The sequence below is a fragment of the Monodelphis domestica genome, chromosome 4 (genome assembly GCF_027887165.1).
Source record: "Monodelphis domestica isolate mMonDom1 chromosome 4, mMonDom1.pri, whole genome shotgun sequence".
Taxonomy (NCBI): domain Eukaryota; kingdom Metazoa; phylum Chordata; class Mammalia; order Didelphimorphia; family Didelphidae; genus Monodelphis; species Monodelphis domestica.
The window spans coordinates 102,478,655-102,502,892 of NC_077230.1; positions in this window are offsets into that span (position 1 = coordinate 102,478,655).

Sequence of the window (24,238 nt, forward strand, 5' to 3'; positions counted from 1 at the left end):
CTAGGATGATCATTTAGAGTCTACATCCCCAATCACATCCCCCTTGACCCATGTAATCAAGCAATTGTTTTTCTTCTGTGTTTCTACTCCCACAGTTTTTCCTCTGAATGTGGATACTGTTCTTTCTTGTCAGTCCCTCTGAGTTGTTCAGAATCACTGCATTGCCACTAATGGAGAAGTCCATTACAATTGATTGTACCACAGTGTATCAATCTCTGTGTATAATGTTCTCCTGGTTCTGCTCCTTTCACTCTGCATCAATTTCTGGAGGTCATTCCAGTTCACATAGAATTCCTCCAGTTTATTATTCTTTTGAGCACAATAGTATTCCATCACTAACATATACCACAATTTGTTCAGCCATTCCCCAATTGAAGGGCATCCCCTCACTTCCCAATCACCTGCCACCACAAAGAGCACAGCCATGACTATTCTTATATACGTCTTTTTCCCTATCATCTTTCTGGGGTACAAACCCAGCAGTGCCAGGGCTGGATCAAAGGGCAGACAGTCCTTCATTGCCCTTTGGACATAACTCCAAATTGCCCTCCAGAACAGTTGGATCAGTTCACAACTCCACCAGCAGTGCATTAATGTCCCAACTTTGCCACATCCCCTCCAGCATTCATTACTTTCCTTTGCTGTCATGTCAGCCAATCTGCTAGGTGTGAGGTGATACCCCAGAGCTGTTTTGATTCGCACTTCTCTGATTATAAGAGATCCAGAACACTTCTTCATGTGCTCATCGATAGCCCTGATTTCTTCAACTGAAAATTGCCCATTTGTGTCCCTTGCCTATTTCTCAATTGGAGAATGGCTTGACTTTTTGTACAACTGGTTTAGCTCTCTACAAATCTGAGCAATTAGACCTTTGTCAGAGGTTTTTGTAATGAAGATTGTTTCCCAATTTGTTGTTTCCCTTCTAATTTTGGATACATTCGTTTTGTTTGTACAAAAACTTTTTCATTTGATGTAATCAAAATTATTGATTTTACATTTTGTGTTTTTTTTCTAGCTCTTGCTTGGTTTTAAAGTCTTTCCTTTCCCAAAGATCTGACAAGTATACTATTCTGTGTTCACCTAATTTGCTTATAGTTTCCCTCTTTACATTCAGGTCATTCGCCCATTCTGAGTTTATCTTGGTGTAGGGTGTGAGATGTTGATCCAAACCTAATCTCTCCCATACTGTCTTCTAATTTTCCCAGCAGTTTTTATCAAAAAGTGGGATTTGGTCCCCAAAACTGGGATCATTGGGCTTATCATAGATTTTCTTGCTGAGGTCATTTACCCCAAGTCTATTCCACTCTTAGCTAGTACCAAATTGTTTTGATAACCCCTGTTTATAGTATAGTTTGAAATCTGGGACTGCAAGTCCTCCTTCCTTTGCATTTGTTTTCATGAATTTCCTGGATATCCTTGATCTTTTGTTCTTCCAAATGAACTTTGTTATGGTTTTTTTTTTTCTAATTCAGTAAAAAAGTTTTTTGGTAGTTCAATGGGTATGGCACTAAATAAGTAAATTAATTTGGGTAGGATTGTCATTTTTATTATGTTAGCTCATTTCACCCATGAGCAATCAACATTTTTCCAATTGTTTAGATCTAGTTTTAATTGTGTGGAGACTGTTTTGTAGTTGTGTTCCTATAGTTCCTGTATTTGTCTCGGCAGATAGATTCCTAAGTATTTTATTTTGTCTAGGATGATTTTAAATGGAATTTCTCTTTCTAATTCTTGCTGCTGAAATGGGTTAGAGATATATAGAAATGCTGATAACTTATGCGGGTTTATTTTGTAGCCTGCAACTTTGCTAAAATTGTTGATTGTTTTGACTAGCTTTTTGGTTGATTCTCTAGGATTCTTTAAGTAAACCATCATATCATCTACAATGAGTGATAGCTTGGTCTCCTCATTGCCAATTTTAATACCTTCAATTTCTTTTTCTTCTCTAATTGCTACTGCTAGTGTTTTGAGTGCAATGTTATAATGATAGAGGTGATAATCGGCATCCTTGTTTCAATCCTGATCTTATTGGGAAAACTTCTAGTTTATCCCCATTGGAGATGATGCTTGCTGATTGTTTTAGATATGTACTGTTCATTACTTTTAGGAAAGGCCCTTCTATTCCTATGCTTTCTAGTGTTTTCAATAGGAATGAATATTATATTTTGTCAAAAGTTTTTTCTGCATCTATTGAGATAGTCATGTAATTTTTGTTGGTTTGCTTGTTGATATGGTCAATTATGTGGATGTTTGTCCTAATACTGAACCATCCTTGCCTTCCTGGTATACACCCTACCTGATCATAATGAATAACCTTTGTGATCACTTGCTGGAGTCTTTTTGCTAGTATTCTATTTAAGATTTTTGCATCTATGGTCATTAAGGAGATTGGTCTATAGATTTCTTTTTTCTGATTTTGTGATTTTTCTGATTTTCTGATTTTGACCTGCCTTGCTTTGGAATCAGTACCATATTTGTGTCATAAAATGAGTTTGGTAGAATTATTTCTTTGCTTATTCTGTTAAATAGTTTGTATATGGTTATTGGGGTTAGTTGTTAGTTGAATGTTTGATAAAATTCATTTGTGAATCCATCTGATCCTGGGGATTTTTTCTTAGGGAGTTCTTTGATGGCTTGTTCAATTTCTTTTTCTGATATGGAATTATTTGGATATTCTATTTCTTCTTCTGTTAATCTAGGCAATTTATAGTTTGTAAATATTCATCCATATCACCTAGATTGCTATATGCATTGCTATATCATTGGACATAATAGTTTTTAGTGATTGCCTTAATTTCCTCTTCTTTAGAGGTGAGGTCTCCCTTCTCATCTTGGATACTCTCAATTTGCTTTTCTTCTTTCCTTTTTTTAAATTAAATTGACCAGTACTTTGTCTATTTTATTTTTTTCAAAGTACCAGCTTATAGTCTTATTTATTAAATCAATAGTTCTTTGATTTTCAATTTTATTGATTTATCTAATTTTTAGGATCTAATTTAGTTTTCATCTGAGGATTTTAATTTGTTCACTTTCTAGTTTTTTAATTTGCATACCCATTTTATTGACCTCTTCCCTCCACAATTTGTTAATATATGAATTAAAAGATATAAATTTCCCCCAAGTACTTCTTTGGCTGCATCCCATAGATTTTGAAAGGATGTCTCATCTTTGTCATTTTCTTCAATGCAAAAATTAATTATTTCTATGATTTGTTCTTTAACTGATTTTGGATAAGAGTATTACTTAATTTCCAATTAATTTTTGATTTGCCTCTTGATGTACCCTTACTAATTATTATTGTTATTGCATTGTGATCTTAAAAGATTGCATTTATTATTTCTGCTCTTTTGCACTTGTTTGCAATGTTTTTTATGCCCTAGTTCATGGTCAGTCTTTGTGAATGTGCCATGTGCTGCTGAAAAGAAGGTGTATTCCTTTTTATCCCTATGTTTTTCTCCACATATCTACTAACTCTAATTTTTCAAAGATTTCATTCACTTCTCTTACCTCTTTCTTATTTATTTTTTTTGGTTTGATTTATCTAGTTCTGATAAAGGAAGGTCCAGGTCTCTCACTAGTATAGTTTTTCTATGTATTTCATCCTTGAGCTCCACTAGTTTCTTCTTTAGAAATTTGGATGCTATGCCATTTGGTGCATACATTTTGAGTACTGATATTTCCTCATTGTCTATGCTGCCTTTTATTAGGATGTAATTACCTTCCCTATCTCTTTTAACTAGATCTATTTTTACTTTGGCTTTGTCAGACATCATGATTACAACTCCTGCCTTCTTTTTTCTCAGTTGATGTCCAATAGATTTGGCTCCATCTGCTTTCCTTTACCCTATTTGTATCTACCTTCCTCATGTGTGTTTCTTGTAGACAACATATGGTAGGATTTTGGTTTCTAATCCACTCTGCTATTTGCTTGTGTTTTATGGGTGAATTCATTCCATTCACTTTCAGAGTTATAATTATCAGCTGTGTATTTCCCAACATTTTTATTTCCACTCCTAATCCTACCCTTTCACTATTTCCTTCTACACCAGTGCTTTGTTTTTAATCAGTCCCCTTAATTCCCACCTTTCTTTTATTTCCCTTTCTACCCCCCACCCCTTTCTTATTCCCCTCTTATTTTCTTTATGGTCTTTTTAAAGTACCCCACCCATCCTCTCCCTACCTTGTATTGCTTCCCTCCCCACCAAGCCATTTGTTACCCTTTTACTTCTCTACAGGGCATGAATCAATTCTTTGCCCCAATGGATTTGACTGTTCTTCCCTCTTTGAGTCAATTTAAATGAACATAAGGATTAAGTATTTCCTGTCTCCAACCTCTTTACACTTCCAGTGTATTGGTGTCCTCCCCCACTCCAGCCATGCACTTCTTTATGACATATAAATTTACCCCATTTTGTTTCTTTTCCCATTTCTCTTAGTATTAACCTCTTTCCCCCCACCTCCCTCTAGCTTTATATATATATTTATGTCTGGCATTTCATCCTATACAGTTTGTCACTGTTCCCCCTAAGTACAATTCTTTTAGCTACTCAGGTGATAATAACAATTTTTAAGAATTACCAATATCCTCTTTTTTTGTAGGGATACACATCATTTTAACTCATTAGATGCCTTAATTTTTTTGTTTTTTTTCCCCTTTCATAATTACCTTTTGGTGATTCTCTTGAGTTCTGTGTTTGGGCATCAAATTTTCTGTTCAGGTCTGGTGTTTTCTTTACAAATGCTTGGAAGTCTCTATTTTATTAAATGACCATACTTTTCACTGCAAAAATATAGTCAGTTTTTCTGAGTAGGTGATTCTTGGTTGTAGACATAGTTCCCTTGCTTTTTAGAATATCATATTCCATGCCTTTTGTCCCTTCAATGTAGATGCAGGCAGATCCTGTATTATCCTAACTGTAGTTCCATGGTATCTGAATTACTTCTTCTTAGCAGCTTGCAATATTTTTTCCTTGGTCTGTCTGGTAGTTCTTGAATTTGTCTATAACATTCCTAGGTGTTGTCAGTTGGGTATTAAGTACAGGAGGTGATCTGTGAATTCTTTCAATATCCACTTTTCCCTCTTGCTCTAGAATGTTGGGGCAGTTTTCTTGGATAATTTCCTGTAGAATGATGTCCAGCCTTTTTCTTTTCTCATGATCTTCTGGTAGACCAATGATTCTTAAGTTGTCTCTCCTTGACCTGTTTTCTAAATCCTCTGTTTTGTGAATGAGGTGTTTCATATTTTCCTCAATTTTTTCAATCTTTTGATTTTAATTTATAGTTTCCTGCTGCTTTGTGAAGTCATTTGCTTCTAATTGTTGGATTCGACTTTTTAAACACTGAATTTCATCCCTGGTTTTTTGGTCATCCTTGTCCTTCTTATATTTCATCTTCTTTTCTTTGTTTTCAAGCTGATTAATTTTGGCTTTCAAGACACTATTTTCTGTTTCCAGATGATTTATTTTGCTTTTAAGTTATTTTTCCAGTTGTCTTCAGCCTCTCTTAATTGTCTTTTGAATTATATTTTGAGTTCTTCCAAAGTCTGTGTTCAATTTGCTGGAGTTTCTATGTTTTTGCTTGGCATTCCTTGATCCTCCTCTGTTTTGTTTGTTCTTTGTTCATTGCCTGGATAGAAGCTGTCGACTGTAATTTTTTTCTTTTTCTGTTGTTTACTCATATTTCCTCTCCCCCCCAAACCCCATAGTTGCCTTTAGTCTTGCTCCTTTCATTATGTACTGGATCTGTGGGTTTGGGCTGTTCTGTCCTGAAGGTGCTTCTTCTCTGTTCTGCTGTTTGATCAGGTTAGTAAGATCTTGTTCAGCTGGCAGCAGAAGCTTAAAAGAAGCTGGGCTTCCTGCCCTGTTGTCAAGGTTGTTGCCTGTAGTTTATTGCTGCCTTTGCCCCTTGGAACTTAGTCAACAAGGCTCTAAGATCAGTCTGTGGGGGGGGTGGTATATAGATCTTGAGCTTTCCTGCCCTCTAAAGACTTCTTATCTGCCCTCTTGATGAGGTTGAGTCAGGGCAGAGGAGCTGATCTGCAAAGCTGGATGTGCCCTAAGGCAAAAACCTCCAGAAAGGGCAGAGCAAGATGGAATGTCTTGGTTGTTACTAGGCTGCTTCCCCTGAGCTTCTCCTCCAGCTGCCACCATGCCACCTGTGTTCTACATCCTGAGCATGGCACAGCTTTGTAGGCAAGGTACTCCCTCCAGATTAGCACCCTTGCCTACCCAGAGATTCCAGCCACAGCTGGAAGCTCAGAGCTGTAGCTAAGGAGGGGTCCTAGGACCTTCCTTCTTCCTTTCCCTTAAACCCCATGTTCTAGAATTCAGGCTTTTGGGGAATATAACTTTTAAGTTGGGTCCAAGAGGAAGGTTCCCTAGTTCTGCCCAGTTGTTAGATTTGGTTTTTACCCCCCTTGAAGCATTGTAGTTTTGATCAGTGAGGAAGGGTTTGTGAATTTTAAGATGACTCCACCCTACTCAGACCTTACTTTAGAAGATTTGATTTAGCTATCTCCTAATTATAACAATGAAGACACTCTCTTTAACAGAATCAGGAATGTCTTGTAGTACTTTACACTATTCCACCCTACTTAGACATACTTTAGGGGAAGATAAATTTGTACTCTCCTAATTGAACAATGAAGGTACTTAGTTCTCACTCATAGTGAAACTAGAACTTTAAGCTAAGTCTGGTTTTAGACCTTAATACAAGGTATTAAGTAACTATAAAGGTTAAATTAATCACAAAAAGGTCAAGTAACTAACAAAAGGTGAACTTAACAAAGAAGTGTGAAGTAGCACAAAAGATATAAACTAATCAAAGAAGGTGAGAACTAAAAGAATGGGCAGTCCTGGAGAAAGCTTTTGATATGATTGGTAGATGTGAAAATTTAGAGGTGGAGACACAAGGGTGAAAGGTCTATATATTTGGTATTTTTTCATCTCTCAAAAACTCTTTCCCCAGAAAGCTGGATCTGGCTGATTGCTTCCTGTGAGCAGCCTGGGTGTCAGTTCAACCCTGGAACTCAGCCTACTGGAGCTCACTCAGACAGCTTCCTTGAGATGGTCTCATGATGAATGATAAGACTGACTTCCTTTTCCTTGGGCTCAGGGAGGTCCCTTTGGCCAAGGCCTTTAACTCCTGCCTGGCTCAGCCTGAGCCAGAGCAGTTTAAATTAACTCTTTTTCCTCTCCCTCTCTCTTGTCCTTAAATTCCTTCCCTCTATATTAATTAAATTACCATAAATTTCCAGACTGACTTGGGAATTTTATTTGGCAACCATTTAAATCTAGATTTAAAGTCACAAATCTAAATTCATCTTTACAGGTTTAAAGAGGTCTGAGCTATTGCTGTCTCTAAGCTGCCATCTTGACTCTGATCTCTAATTCCAATTTCTAATATTTTATATGTTAAGTTATATTTTTAAGATTTTTCAAAAAAATCTTCATTTTATTCCCCCAATCTGTATTTTCTCAAGGAATTTCAGAATTCAAAAAAATTTCTCATCCAAGATTTCCTCTGGGAACAGCCAAAGGACATAATTTGCTTTTCACTGGACTCTCCCCGGAGATGAAATTGAACTTAATGAATTATGGCTCTCCTCTTCTGTGGGTTTCTTTTTTAGCTTTTCATTAATTGCCTGAGGGACTAGTAGAACAAAAATGATCACCACCAACATTCTTACAAATCACATAAAAAAGAATAATAAATGGAATTGAGGTAAAATATGATTTTGTCATAAGAAAGTATACAAAGAAATATGGAGAAACATATGAATCAAGGTAGAGAAAAAGTCACATCAAAATAATGCACTGACATGAATGTAACCATTAACTAGAGCTGTATATATATATATATATATGCATATATATATATATTAATAATCATGGCCATCATCATAAAAAAATTTAGAAAAATTATATAGCAAAGAAATCTGGGAAGGGGAAAAGAAAGAAAAAAGAGAGGTTTGTAACTATACTGTAATATAGGTAATATACACTTTAAAAAATAAATTTTGCCTTACCTTCCATTGAAAGATAAAGGTATAAGACCAAAGGAAAATGAGAAAATTGAATAAAGGAAAGAATAAAGTAAAAAATGAATGTTCATGTTTCAATTCCTCTTATCTATTGTTAAACTCCAAACAAAAGATATTTATGTTGACTTTAATTCAGTAGTTGCTAAATTATCTTAATTATTCTAGTGGCCTTTTAACTCTTGTTCTATGCTATTTACATGGATTTGTTGTTGATATTGCTGCCTTTAATTATTTTGTTGTACTCAATGAACACTTTGTTCTTTTGCTTCTGTTTTCTTTACTCTTTGTTCCTTTATGTATCTTTCCATATTTCACTGAGTTTTTCAAAAGAATTATTTCTTTGAATTAAATTTTATTTTTATTATGAACTTAAACATCAACATAAGTCTTCTTAAATACAAATAATAGAATAGAGGACAATATATGAAATTATTAACTTCTTTGACAGTTTTTAAATTGCTTATTGATTTTAACATGGTAGCAACAAAAATAGTGTTGCTTCTCTGTGTTTTCTTTTGATTTTCTTTTTGATGTCTTTTGCATAATAGTAATGATTATAATAAGCATTTATATAGTACTTTAAGGTTTTCAAAGTGTTTTATAAATATTATCTCATTTTATACTCACAATAGCCCTGGGGCATACTATGTGCTATTTTTTCATCCTAATTTTATAGATGAGGAGACTTAGGCAGAAATATGTTATTTGATTTGCTCAGGGTCATGCAGCTAAATAAGGATCTAAGGCCAAATTTGAACTCAGGTTTTTTTCAACTTGAGGTTTAGTGTCTATCCACTGTATCACCTATCTGCATATCTACATTTTAAATATTTAATCTATACTTTATTTTTTTTCTTCTGAATGATTTCTGACATAATCTATGATCTCTTCTCTTTCATAAAATACTATCCTTTCCTTGAAACAAATTATTATAGTCAAACCACTATTATTTATTGTCAGGCTATATCTAAAAATGTATCTTGAAAATAAATAACTTTGATTACATGATACCAAAAATCTTCTGCACAGAAAAAATTAATACATCTAGGAAAATAAGGGAAGTGGTCAAATTGGAAAGGGTCATTGTATCAAATTTCTCTAAGCAGTTTGTATTCAAGATATAAAAACAATGAATAAATATCCATATATTTTATATATGAAATATATAATATATTTGTATATATATAGCTAATAGCCATTTTCTAATAGATAAATGGTCAGTCAAGGATATGAACAAACAGTTCTCAAAAGAATTGCAAAATATCCATGTCTACATAAAAGAATGCTAATCACTAATAATCACTACCAAATCATTAATAATAAAAGAAATGCAAATTAAAACAACCCTGAAGTTTCACTTTATACCCTGGAAATTGTCAAAGAAGACAAAAATTGACCTCAGTTGGAAGGGTTATAGAATACAAGGCACACTGATACTTAACTGGTGAAGATGGTACAAACCATTTTAGAAGTCAATTAGAATATGCACATGAGATGATGAAAATGTTCATAAGCTTTGAACTGAGATTTCATTACTGGCCTTATACCCAAAGAAATCCATTGATAAGAAGAAAGTCACCATATATACCAAAATATTTATAGCAATTTTTCATGTGTATGTGATATCAAAGAGCTGGAAACCATGCCCATCAGTTGGAGAATGACTAAGTAAATTGAGGTATATGAATATGATGGAATATTATTACTTTGTTATAAGAAATGATGTATGTGATGAAAACAGAGGTGTGAAAGACTGCATGCACTAATGCAGAATCAAGTAAACAGTGACAAGAAAACAGTATACCCAATAACTATAACAACATAAATGGAAAGAACCATGAAGAAAGAAAGAAAGAAAGAAAGAAAGAAAGAAAGAAAGAAAGAAAGAAAGAAAGAAAGAAAGAAAGAAAGAAAGAAAGAAAGAAAGAAAGAAAGAAAGAAAGAAAGAAAGAAAGAAAGAAAGAAAGAAAGAAAGAAAGAAAGAAAGAAAGAAAGAAAGAAAGAAAGAAAGAAAGAAAGAAAGAAAGAAAGAAAGAACAGAGGGAGGGAGGGAGGGAAGGAAGGAAGGAAGGAAGGAAGGAAGGAAGGAAGGAAGGAAGGAAGGAAGGAAGGAAAGAAGGAAGGAAGGAAGGAAGGAAGGAAGGAAGGAAGGAAGGAAGGAAGGAAGGAAGGAAGGAAGGAAGGAAGAATAATTAATAAAATTATAAGGATCAAGCAAGACTTAAATGAAGACATATGGGATGACAGTCCCAACCCACCACTTCATGGATGTGGGAGGCCAAAGATGTTACTCAGTGCACATGTTTTTGGACTTTTTCAATGCATTGTCAATCATACTGACTTTTTTTCCTTCTTAACAAATACTATTTGTTGTATGAGGTATCTCTCTGAAAGAAGACTAGAGAAAACTTGAATTCAAATTTGGCTCTAGATACTTACTAGATGCATGACTCTGAGCAAGCCCAGAATATTAGAAATAACTATGACAAAGGGAAAAAAAAGAAGTACTCAATAAAAAGCTTAATTTAAAAAAGAAAATTCTATAACTCTAGTCCATCACTACTTTGTTGAAAAGTGGGGAAGAATATATCACCAGTCTTTTGAAGTCAGAATTGTTCACTTTGCTAGATTTCTGAAGTCTTTCAAACAAATTGTTCTTCTAGTTCTGCTCATTTTTCTCTACTTTCATTAATAAGTGATCCAAGGCTTTTCTGTATCCATTCATTTTAAAATTTCTTAATTATATTAATATTCTATTAAATCCATATATAGTAATTTGTTCACCATTTCCAAAATTATACACCATTATTTTGCTTCTAATATTTAATCAAAACAAAAATTGTTGGTATGAATATTTTTAACCCATAGGTGGTCTTTTCGTCCTATATTTTAGTAGTAATATTGCATAAAACATATACACTGCATAGTTCAGTGATTTGGGGATCATGGTTCCAAACAGTTTTGCAGAATGATTGGAATAGTTCACAGCTCCATCAAAGTTCATTATTATATCAGTCTTCCCACAGTCTCTCCAGCAATGATCTTTTTTCCTTTAATCTTTTCCAATTTGATGGATCTATGATGGGAACTCAGATGTTTTCATTTGTATTTCTATTTTTATTAGTGATAGCTTGCAGTTCTTCACTTGAAAGTGATATGTTCATATCCTCTGGCCATTTATTTATTGGAAAATAAATCATTTCTTTACATTTTGCATCAATTTCTTGACATCTTGGATATCAGATCTTCGTAAGAAAAATATGTTGCAAAAGGGTTTTTTGTGATTAACTATCTTTTCTACTTTGAAATAGATTTTGCTTATGATAATACCAAATCTTTAGATTTCTTTATGTAACATTCTTTTTTATTATATTTGCATACCCCCTCCACAAGAAAATTAACATTTTGTTGTTTGCTTTGATTTCTATAAAGATGGATATTATAGCTTTATTTATATTAATACCATATGTATCTTGGTAGATACACTTCCAGACATCTCATACATTTTGTAATTCATTTGAATAAATTCCTTTTCTATACTTTATTATTAGATTTTTGTTGGTAATTTACAGAAAGGGAAATGACTTTTGTAGATTTATTTTATATTCTGCTACTTTGCTGAAGTTATTACTTCAATTAAATTTTAAATTGGAGCTCTAGTGTTCTCTAAGTAAATCACTGTATCATCTGCAATTAGAAACAATTTTAGTATTTTTATGTATTTATTCTCTCAGTTTCTTAGTCTTATTGCAATAGCTAGCATTTTTAAACCTATATGTCAAGCCTACAAGCATTCATTAAGCATAACTGTATACTAAGCACCATGTTGAGGTTTGGATTAAAAACAATAAGGGTTTTTATTGTCAACGGACATGATTCTTTATTCCTGATCTTATTGGAAAGGTCTCTAGTATTTCTGCTTTACAAATAATGCTAGTGCTTTTAGTTGCTTTAAATTGACACCATTTGTCATATTAAGGAAAGGTCCATTTATTCCTATGCCCTTTAGAATTTTAGCATAAGTGTTTTATTTTGTCAGAAAAATTGCATCTATTGATATAATCCTATAGTTTTTATTATTTTGTTATCAATATGACATAATAAGTCTCTAGTTTTCCTAATACAAACTATACATCCTTGGTATAATTCCAGTCTGGTAATAGTATATAATTGTCAATATATAGTGTGATAGAAGAATGATCCAGAGACTTTGAAGGGTAGAGCCTGGAAGACATGCAGAGCTTTGCATCCATAGTGTTTGAGGAGGCTTGGAATCTTGAGAGAAGAGAGATTCCAGGTGGGAGACAGTTGATCTCTATATATATATATCTTGAGAAAGCCAAGGTGACAGTTGGTTCAGAGATTTCTCTCCTGAGTTATTCAAAATCCCTCATTGAACCCAATCACCATTCCCCACCAAAGACACCAAGAATTGTGGCAGAAACTGAGAAGAATAAGAACTTCATCACAAGATCTCACAGCTCCTGTGACACCTTAGGTCTGGATATTGGCTTTGCTGTGATAGACCAGGGGTTACAAAACCTGAGCCTCTTAGAGACCAGGCTGGAAAGCCTGGGTGTCTCAACTTTGGAGGGAGGGAGGGAGAAAGATATTTTAGACAGACAGGGACCTCCTTTATCTTCTTTCCTATAAAATCCAACCTGCAGACATCTTGGTTATCTTACCCCTAACCACAATTTGTTAGAATAAGTTGTCAGGTATCTTAAATTGACTTCCTTGTCATATTGGAAGAGGGAGAGAGCTGATCTCTCTCTCTTTCCCTAATCAGTTATTAGAGGGGAGTAAAGGCAGGGTTAGTGGGGAGACATATTTTGAGGAAGACTGAAGGGGGAATCAATCTCACCCTCCTTCTACCTTCTGGACATTTATCATCTACCTTTCCTCCATTATACCCAAACCAGCCCTTTAATACAATTTGGCACCCCAGGAAAAAGATTCACCATTTTCAACTGTCACATACTGACAGTTGGAGCTTAAAGGGAAAGATAGCCATCTTAAGAAGCAGGACAAAAACACCCAGTATATAGGATCAGACATTTTGATTCCTATAAAGGACAAACCCAGAAGTCTGACAGCAGACATTTTCAACTGTCAACTATCAACAGCTAGAGCCCCTGGGTAGAATAGTCTTTTTCAAGAAACACCTATAAAGAAATAAGCACTTGGTATCTGACATATTGATAACTAAGTGAGGCAAGACAAGTAGAAACAATGGAAGAGGTTACATGGAAAAGATGTTGCAGTTGTTATTCTGGGCAACTTTAATGAGGGTTTTAATGGTTTACTGGGGATATTGTGTAATATATAACACAATATCAGGAATAATTGATAATACTATAGGTACTGTGGTAAACATTACAACCTCTTGGACCCAGATACCTTTTGATATGTCCTTTCTCTGGAACACTCTCCCTCAAGTATATGTAGTTTTCATGGCAATGGTTCAGACATTAAATTACATCAAGATTGGAGCTAATATCATCATGCAGAAGAAAGCTGTTAAAACAATGGTCCTTGACAATAGATTGGAGGCATTATTTGAACAGATACCCATTCTAACTGAAATTTGTCAGGAGTATATGATAAAAAATGAGAAAACATGGGAAAGGGGAAGGACATTGTGACTGGGGAAGTGACTACAGAAGATGTGACTGGGAATACTGATGTGGACAAGGACTCTAAGACAAATAAGGGTTCAGCATTAGGGGCATTAGGGTTAAATACCACAACAGGCATAACTGAAACTCAGGGCAGTACTACATCTGATAGCACCTCGGGAGCACACAAGATCATGTTTCTCTGAGATGTGGCAAAGCTGACTGATAACTCTGGCATCTTACATGCAAAGATACATGTCTTTTACCACTCAAGACTTGGATTCACTATGTAAGAGAATGCCAAAATTCATTTCTGAACCCCATACAGTGTTAAAAGAACTAAAAAGAGCTTTTAGATTGTGTGAGCCTGATTTGGGGGATGTTGAGATTCTTTGGGGGGAGCTTTTTTCCCTCCCCCAAGAACACAAGAATTTTATTGCTAGGACCAGACAGGACTCCTCTCTTACTAGTTGGCCTGAGTCCTATGAGGATTTTGATTTTGCAAACCCCCTAAGCATGAGTTATCTAAAGAAATGTTGTGAAGACTTGTTGCAGGCTAACAAACAACTGTCTGAATGTCCCAATGCTTGGGGAAAGTCTGGCGGGCTGCAACAAGAAAAACGAGAACATCCTTCAAACTTTATTGACAGATTATTAGAAAATATCAAGGGATTAATGGGCTTTAATCCTGATTCTCGGGAATCTTTGGCACACATTAGGAGACAATTTCTATGGGGTTGTGATAAACAGTTGAAGAACTTCTTTTGGAATTACTTCCCAAAATAGGATTCAATTTCCCTTAATTAACTAAGAAATACAGTCACATATCTGTATGAGAACCAATTGGAGTAGAAAAGGAAAAAAGATGAGCTAAGAAAGAAATTGTATTAGAGGGCTGGTTTGGTTATAATGGAAAAAAGAGTAAATGATCCCAAAAATTAGGAGGGTGATATGTATTCCCCCCCTTCAGTCTTCAAATATGTCTCTCCACTAGCCCTGCCTTTACTCCCCTCTAATAACTGATTTAATGGGTGAACCTTTTCCCTTAGGGTAAGAGAGAGAAATCAGCTCTCTCCCCCTTCAATATGATAAGGAAGTCAATTCTAGGATAACTGACAACTTTATTCTAACAATTTGTGGTTAGGGGTAAGATAAGCAAGATGTTGGATTTTATAGGAAAGAGGGTCAGGAAGTCCCTGTCTGTCTAAATTATCTTTTCCCCTCCCTCCAAAGTTGAGAGACTCAAGCTTGCCAGCCTGGTCTCTAAGAGGTTCAGAGTTTTGTGACCCCTGGTCTTTATCACAGCAGAGTCAATGTCCAGACTCAGGGTGTCACAGGAGCTGTGTGAGATCCTCTTATGCTGTTCTTATTCTTCTCAGGTTCTGACAAAATTCTTGGTATTCTGGGGGGTATTTCTGAAGTTATGAAATTCAAACAAGAAATGATTGAATTGAATAAGAAAACACATAAGGCCTTTTCTCAAAACACTGTACAAACAATTGCTGTTATTTTTCTTATTATGTATAAAGACTGAATCCTTAATTTCAATGGTATACTCAACTCCTTGGTAAGAAACTTCAGCTCTCCAGTATATATTGGTAACTTCTCTGTAACTTATAGTCTTAGAAGTTTGTCTAGAGGGTTCTGAATGTTTAAATGATTTACCCAGAGTCACATAGACAATATTTATCAGAGGTGGGACTGGAACCCAGGTTTTTCCTGATTTTGAAGCCAATTCTTCTATCCCCCATGCAACCCTGTTTTTCTTTTTCTTTTTTTTTTAATCCTCCTCTTCCATCTTAGAATTGATACTAAATATCAGTTCCAAGACAGAAGAGTCAAAGGTAAAGGTTAGGCAATTGGGATTAAGTGACTTGCCCAGGGTAACATAGTTAGGATATGACTGAAGCCAGATTTGAAACCAGGACCTCCTGCTTGTTCTCTATCCACTGAACCATCTACCTGGCCCTCTCTTTTTTTCTCTCTAATCTTATTTTTTTTATCATCATTCCATTCCATGTAAATACCATTTTTTTTAGTTATTAATCAATCACTGAACACCCATTTCCATATTTTTTCCCTATTATAAATAATGCTATTAGAAAGGGAATAGTTAACAAGGGGAAATCTTTGTAGTCAATTTCTCTGATAAAGATCATATATTCAAATTGATAAGAAGAGCCATTGCCTAATAAGGATATGAACCAGTAATTTTCAGAGAAAGAAATCTAAATACCAACAACCAGATTCTTAAAATGCCTTAAATTGTTAATAATCAGAGAAATGCAAATTCAAGCAATTCTAAGTTTCATACCCATCATATTAGTAAAGATAACAAAAAAGAAAAGTGACAAATCTTGGAGGATCTGTGGGGAAGTGGTGGGACATTAAGTTGGTACAACAATTCTGGAAAGCAATTTGGAACTATGCCCCCAATGTCACCAAACTAGACTGTACCATTATGATGCCTATACCCCAAAGAGATCAACTTGGGGCTGTTCAGTACAATTCTGGCTAGTATCGATATGTTTAGCATGTGAGGGGTTCTGGGCTTAGAACACTGGTTAGATTAGGTAATTGAAAGCAAAATAAAAAAAATATACCCATAAAAATATTTTTTCACTCCATTTCACCTGGCCCTAAAAATTACCTCTCACTTGAACTTTTCATAATCATCTCCAGTTGCTTCCCCCATATCTAGGCTGTCTCCTGCCCAATTCATCCTGTATCCATCTATTGGAGTTTTTCTAAAGCACAATTTTGTTTATGTCACTCCTTTATTTAAAAACCTTTGTCTTTCCATTGACCAGTGAATAAAATCTAAATTTTTTAAAGCGTAGCTCCAACCTGGTTTTCCCATCTTATCCCCTACTAAATCTAAACCTTCCCACAAACTCTGTGCCCCAACCAAAATGTACTCTGTGTTTCCTCATGTACTGTTATCCATCTATTAATTCTTGAAATAACCTCCCAACCATTTCCACCAATCTATCCTTCAAGGACTCTCTCAAATTCCACTTTCTCCATGAAGTCACCTCAGATGACACCAGCTGGAATCTATTCTTCTCTCTCTGTGAACTCCTAAGATCTTTTTTTTACCACTCTTATGGCAATGATCACATAGTGTTATATATTGGTATTTATATCTCTCTAATCTATTGGAGAGTAATTAGGTGGAACAGTGAAGAGAGTGTCTGGTCTGAAGATAGGAAGACTCATCTATCTTCCTCACTTCAAATCTGATTCTAGACACTTACTAGCTGGGCAAGTCAATTAATCCTGCTTGTCTCTGCTTCTCATCTGTAAAATGAGCTGGAGAAGGAAATGGCAAGCCACTCTAATATCTTTGCCAAGAAAACCCCAAATGTAGACAGCAGATCTTATTGGTACTTCTAGATACACAGGAAAAGAAAACAGCTTAATTATGCTCCTTGAGGTCAGTCTACAAGGTTCTTCAACATCTGCTACATTTAGCTTTTGAAAACATTGGACTAGGAGTCTGGAGAACCTGAATTCTAAGGCTTATTCTTCCATTAACAAATGAAATAATCTTAAATAACTCATTTATTCTCTTTATGCCTTCATTTCGTCATTTATAAAATAGGAATAATGACACTGACTTTACTAACCTCACAAGGTTGCTGAAAGGATCAAATGAGCTGATGGTTTTAAAAGAGCTCAGAAAAATATAAAGCATTATGCAAGAATGATTATTAAGCTATTATTCTAACTCTTTACAGTAAAAGCATAATTATCTCATGTCATATATTCTCAAGAGAATACTAGAGAGAGGCCCTATTTCTCCAAAAAAGGAATCAAAAGGATTATTGTTAACCCCAAAAGAACATTTTCCAAATCCAATTACATTCATGTGCATTAAAAAAAAAAACTCAGCATGAAAGTGATTCAATTGTCATGGGTATTCTATGTTGCTAAAGGAAAATGAGAATCACACACAAATGAACAGGTCCCATCATGGGATAGACTGATCCTGAGTCCCACTGCTTCTTGAAGGGTAACCAAGGGTTAACCAAAGTCAGACTTTCTCACTACACAGACAACAGAAAAGAAGGTGGTGGAAACTAAAGTCAAGTTCTGCGGGCACACACATATCCTATCAGGGAAATGGAGAAGATACAGGGAATAAATAAAGGAGGCAACCAAATGAAGACAGTCTTAAGTCACAGAGATATTTTTTACCTTTCCAGGGCACATTTCTGAAATATGACAAAGAGGCTTGTGAGAACTGTTAAATTTGATGAACACCTGTTCTTAGGATCATAATTCCAGAACTCAATGGGATCTCAGAATCCAGCTAGTCCAACTCTTTCATTTTACAGATAAAACAACTGAAGTCCAAGGAAGTTAAGTGAGTTGTCCAAGGACACTTATGTTGGGATTTCTAGTTCACTCTATTATCTATTTTGTTATTCAGTTGTGTACCACTCTTTTAGGACTCCATTTTGGGTTTTCTTGGCAAGAATAATGGGGTGGTTTGCCATTTTCTTCTCCAGCTCATTTGAAAGATAAGGAAGCTGAGGTAAACAGGTTCAAGTGACTTTCTCAAGGTCATATAACTAGGAAGTGCTTGAGGACAAATTTGAATTCAGAAACATGGAAAGATGAGTCTTCCTGACTCCAGGCCCAGTGCTCTACATACTTACTGCCACTACATACTACATATCACCTAACTGCCCTATTATTATCTATACTTGGTATATAGTCATCTGACTTTCTTAATAGCTGTTTATTATGAACTAAGAGACCTTACCTAAAGAGGTTGATGGATTTGCACAGAGAAGTTGTCATCAAAATCAGGTGTTTAAAGATGAATATAGAAGATAAAAGGGCATGTAGATAATAAGAATATTCATCTTCTTGAGTTCAAACTGGATTCAGACATTTACTATCTGTGTGATCCTGGGCAAGTCACTTAACACTCTTTGCCTCCGTTCCTTAGCTGTAAAATAAGCTGGAAAAGGAAATGGCAAACCATTCTAGTATCTTTTCCAAGAAAACTCCAAAAAGATCATAAAGAATCAGACACAACAGAATAATAACTAGCATTCACAGGGCAGGTAAGAGACACAGTAGATAGGTAGTCCATGTGGAGTCAGGAGGGTTCATCTTCCTGAATTCAAATCTGGCCTCAGACACTTTGTTAGCTGTGTGACCTTCTGCAAGTCTCAACTCTGATACCTCACTTTCCTCATCTATTAAATAAGCTGGAGAAGTAAGTAGCAAACCACTCTGGCATCTTTGCCCAGAAAACCTCAATTGCGGTCACAAGGAATTGGACACAACTGATAACTGAACAACAACAACAACAATAACACTAGAGATACAAGCAAGGGCAAGTAAATAATGAATAATTAGTACCAAGAAAAAAAAAATAGTGTGGTCTTGAAAATATTGCCACAGGAATAAATCATGCCATTTATGATCATAAACTCAAAATTGGTATGTGACATGAATCTAAAAAAATCATACCATTAAAAAAATTAGAAGAGAATGAGATTATATTACTTTCACAGGAATGGCTAAGGGAAGAATTCATAATCAAAATAAGGAGAGAAAGACCACAAAAGATTAAATAGATTATTAATTTTTAGATCCTTGTCTTAGAATCAATACTATCTAATACAGAATAGTGATAAGGGCTAGGCAATGGGGGCTAAGTGACTTGTTCAGGGTCACACAGCTTGGAAGTGTCTAAGACCAGATTTAAGTCCAAGAATAAATAAATTATTTTGCTTAAATTAAATAGGAAAGTTTTGCATAAATAAAATCCATGCAACAAGTATAAGAATGGAAACTATTGGTTGGGGGGAAAAAAGATGTCTATATCAAATGTCTCTGATAAGACTTAAAGAAACATAATGAATTTTTTTGGTTCCCTCATATTCCAAATACATGAGAGATTAATTTAAGTAGTACTAAAGACTAGCCCCTAATGGATATTGTCAAAGGGCATGAATAGTACTCAAAATAAAGATTAGGAACTAATAATGACTTTAGGAAAGATTTCTCCAAGTTACTAATCACAAACTCAAAAAACTGGCAAAGATGGAAATAGTTAAAAACAACAACAACTAATTCTCTATTGGTTAAGCTGTGAATTAGCCTAACAATTCTGGAAGGGATTTAGTATTAGGCTAAAAAAATTATGAAAATGTCCATATGCTTTGACCTAGATACCCCACTGCTAACATATACCCCAAGTAGATCAAAGACAGAAAAAAGGTCCTATATATACACCAAAATATTTATAGCAGCACTTTATGTGGTAGTAAAAAAAAGGAAAAAAGGTATATGCCTATTGATTGGTTAGAGGCTAAACAAACCATAGGACATGAATATGATGAGATATTTTACTTTTATTTAAATAATATTTAAAATGTATAGACATAAATATGAACTGATTCATTTCAAAATTTTCCAATACTAATAAATCTGATAATTGTAAGTCATAACAACATGAATTTAAGATGTGCATATATACATATAAATAAGATGTATATGGCATCTTAAAATGAGCAAAATAAAATAACTTATTGCAGTTCTCTCTATAAATTAAAACTAGTATTTGCTTCTCAAGTGAATGAGAATTTTTTTGCCTTGAAAAATTACTTTAATTTTTTCCTTTTTAGTGAAAAAGAAACATTCACAATATTCTTTTAATCAGATCTATTTTTGCTTTAGCTTTGTCTGAGAACATGATTGCTATTCCTACTTTTTTGTACTTTAGATGATGCACAGTAAATTCTGCTCTAGCCCCTTACTTTTGCCCTGTTTAAAAATGTGTTTCTTGTAAACAACATATAGTAGGATTGTGATTTTTAATTCACTCTGCTATCTACTTCCATTTTAAGGGTGAGTTCATCCCGTTCACATTCACAGTTATGATTACCAAATGTGTTTTCCTCTCTGTCTTATTTTCTCCTTTTGATCCTGTTCTTTTTTCCCCTTCCACTCTGTTCTTCCTCACTAGTGTTTCACTTTTTATCATTGCCCATACTTCCCCCTTCCTCTTATTACCACCCTCCTTCCTATGTCTTATTTCCCTCTTCTTCTCTATAGGGTAAGATAGGAGTCAATACTCCATCAAGTATGGTTGTTATTCCCTCTCTGAGTCAGTTATGATGAGAGAAAAGTTTAAGCATTGCCCATCATCACCCTCATCCTTCCCTCCACTGTAATAGTTTTCATGCTTCTTTATGTTATAAAATGTACCCCATTCCATCCTTCCCTTCCCTTTTTTCTCAGTGCAGTCTTTTTTTTCACCTCTTGATTTATTTTTGCATATATCATCCTAATCAGCTTATTTCCTCACCCTCTGTCTAAGTATAGTCCTTCTAACTGCTCTACTACAATAAGAATTTTAAAGAATTACAAATATTCTCTTTCCATGTAGGAATATAAACATTTTGACCTTGTTGAATCTTTTAAATGTTCTCACTCTTATTTACCTTTTTAGGCTTCTCATGGGTTTTGTGTTTGGACTTCATATTTTCTTTTTATGTCTAGTCTTTTCCTCAGGAATGCTTGGGAATCTTCTATTTTATTGAATGACCATTTTTTCACCTGAATACTCAGTTTTTCTGAATAGGTGACTCTGGCCTGTAAACCTACATCTTTCGCCTTACTGAATATGAATTCCATGGCTTCTGATCCTTTAATGTAAAAGCTGCTAAGCCCTTTGTTATACTGGTTATGGCTCCATGATATTTTAATTATTTCTTTCTGACTGCTTGCAGTATTTTCTTTTTGGATTGGGAGCTCTTGAATTTAGCTATTATATTCCTGAAAATTGTCTTTTGAGGATTTTTTTTTCTGGAGGTGATCTGTGGATTCTTTCAATTTCTATTTTATTTTCTTATTCAAGAACATCTGGGCAGCCTTTATTGGGGGTAATTTCTTGTATTGTGATATTCAGGCTATTTTTTTTATCATGTCTTTCAGATAGTCCAGTGATTTTTGTGTTGTCTCTCCTAGATCTGTTTTCCAGGTCAGTTGTTTTTTCAATGAGCTATTTCAAGTTTTCTTATGTTTTTTTTTTTCATTCTTTTGATTTTGTTTTATTATTTCTTGATGTCTCATGAATTCATTAGTTTCTAGTTGCCCAATTCTAATTTTTAAGAAATTATTTTCTTTCATTAGTTTTTGAGCTTCTTTTTTCATTTGGCCCATTTCTTTTTTCATTTCCATCATTTCTCTTCCCCATATTTCCTCTGCCTCTTTTACCTGATTTTTGAAATATTTTTGAGCTCTTCCAGAATCTGGGTACAATTCATATTTTTATTTTGGTCTTTGCATGTGTTTGCTTTGCTTTCACTGTCCCCTTCTGTGTCTGTGCCTTTCTCTTTGCCTCCATAAAAGTTGTCTATAATTAGGTGGGGTTTTTTGGATGTCTGTTGATTTTACCAGCCTTTTTAAAAGATAGGCTTATTTCTCAGGAAGGGTAGGGCACCCTCTTAAACTTCAGTAATTCCTTGGTGCTACCCTTAACTTTATTTCTGGGTTTTTGCAAGTTTCAGTTCTTCTAAGATGATATGATAACCTGAGGGCTGGGAGCTCTGAGAGATACCTCCTACTTATCTCCTGAGACTGCTGATAGCTCAAATTCTAGACTCAGGATAGCATATAGGCTTTAGGTCTCACTCTGGTATTGATTAGGTCAGGCCCACAGCTTTTGGTAAAAGGATCAGGGGCCTAGTTTTGGGTTTACTGACTGTCCTAAACTGGAATCTGTGTGCTTACCACAAGTTCAGGTTGGGATTCCTGGCCTCACTCTGGGCCCACACAAATCAGACTGTACAGAAGAGACTGCCCTGGGCTGGAATTCTGGACCTCACCACAGGTTTGCTTGGAACTTTAAGGGATGTGCATAGAGTTGGACTGCTATTGACTCAGGCAGGGTCTCAGGGTCTGGATGTTGGCCTGGGCTCAGGTTTCGAACCTGCCACAGGAGATGTGGGGAGGTGGGGCTTGCTCTTGACTTGCTCCTTACTCCTTGCTGGAGCCTCCTGCTGGATTGCTCCCTTTAACCCCAGTGCCCCAAATGTTCTCTGACTACCTTTCAGGTTGCTCTCTTCTTGAAAGTGATTTTACTCTGTCTCCTTGAAGGTTCTTCTACTCCTGTATTTGTTTTGTGTCATTATTTTAAGATTGGTGTTGGAGAGGATTCTCATGGTAGTTTCAAGCTTCCCTGCTTCTATTCTGCCATCTTGAATCTAGAACTGGAAATCAGCCATTCACTATATTCTAATAAATAATGAATATTTAATGATGACACTATAGGTTTATATAACAAAGAAGTCAAAGGAAGAAGTAAAGCACTCACAAGTACACAAGACTTAAATTAGTGATTATCAAAGTGGCAAAGAAATGGAAACCTAGGAGATGTCATCATTTGGGGAGTAACTGAAAAAGTTATGGTATATGACTATGAGAAAATACAATTGTGCTATAAAAATCACAAAGGAGACACTTTCAGACAAGCTTGAGAAGACTTGCACAAACTGATGTGGAGTAAAGTGAGAAGGAAATGAAAAAATTATATAATAATAACTATATTGTAAGCACAAATAACTTTGAAAAATTTAGGAGCTTTGATCAACATGGTAGTAACAACCACATTTCCACAGGAATTCATGATAAACACAAACCTCCTGGGTGAAAAGAAAATGAACTCAGGGTGCAAACTGAGATTTTTTTTATGTAGCCAATGCAGGTAATTTGTTTTGTCTGACTATACATGTTTGTAGCAGGGTTTGAGGTTTTTTTACCTGAGTTGGTTGGGCCATGAGGTAGAGAAGGTGGAAGTTTGTCAAAGTAAAATAAAATTCAATTCAAATGAATATTTAAATTATTTTTACATTTAACTGGGGAAAGTTATTATTTAAATAAAGAAAAATATATGTATGAAAATTTTAGAGAAGCATGGGAAAACATAGCTAATTCAGGGGGGGAATAAGGAAGTAAGGAGAAAAACAACATATACGATAACTACAATACAAATGGAAATGAACAATAAAAATAGAAATGCCAGCAATAATTACAACCAAACATTCTCAGAGTATGGAAAATACTGCTTCCTTACAGAGGTAGGGAACTTTTGATGCTATAGGAGTAAAAATGAATAAATATTCCTATTATTTAAAAATCTATAGTATTTTTAATACTAAATCAAAAGAGAGGGAAAAGAAAAAAGGTTCTTTCAGTCAAGTGAGCAGAGCAAAGGGAGACAGAAACTCACACCTGCAGCAATTTATGAAAAGTATGAGCTCTGAAAAAAGAGTCCCATACCATGGGTCTCGGTTAAATTTATCTTTTAAGCATTCTTATGTAAAATGAGGATGTGACTTAAAAGGATGCTGGGAATGTAGCTCAAGTATTGCAAATTTTCCATCTGCACATTCTCTCTGGTGATCCTTTGGGAGACCAGTCTCCCCAATGTATCATTTTAAACATAATCAACTAAGGTACATACAATTTTACACAGGGAAAATACAACTTGGGGATAAGGAAACAAAAGAGAATGAAAAACAAAACCAATTAGGGGGCAGTCCCCTTTGGT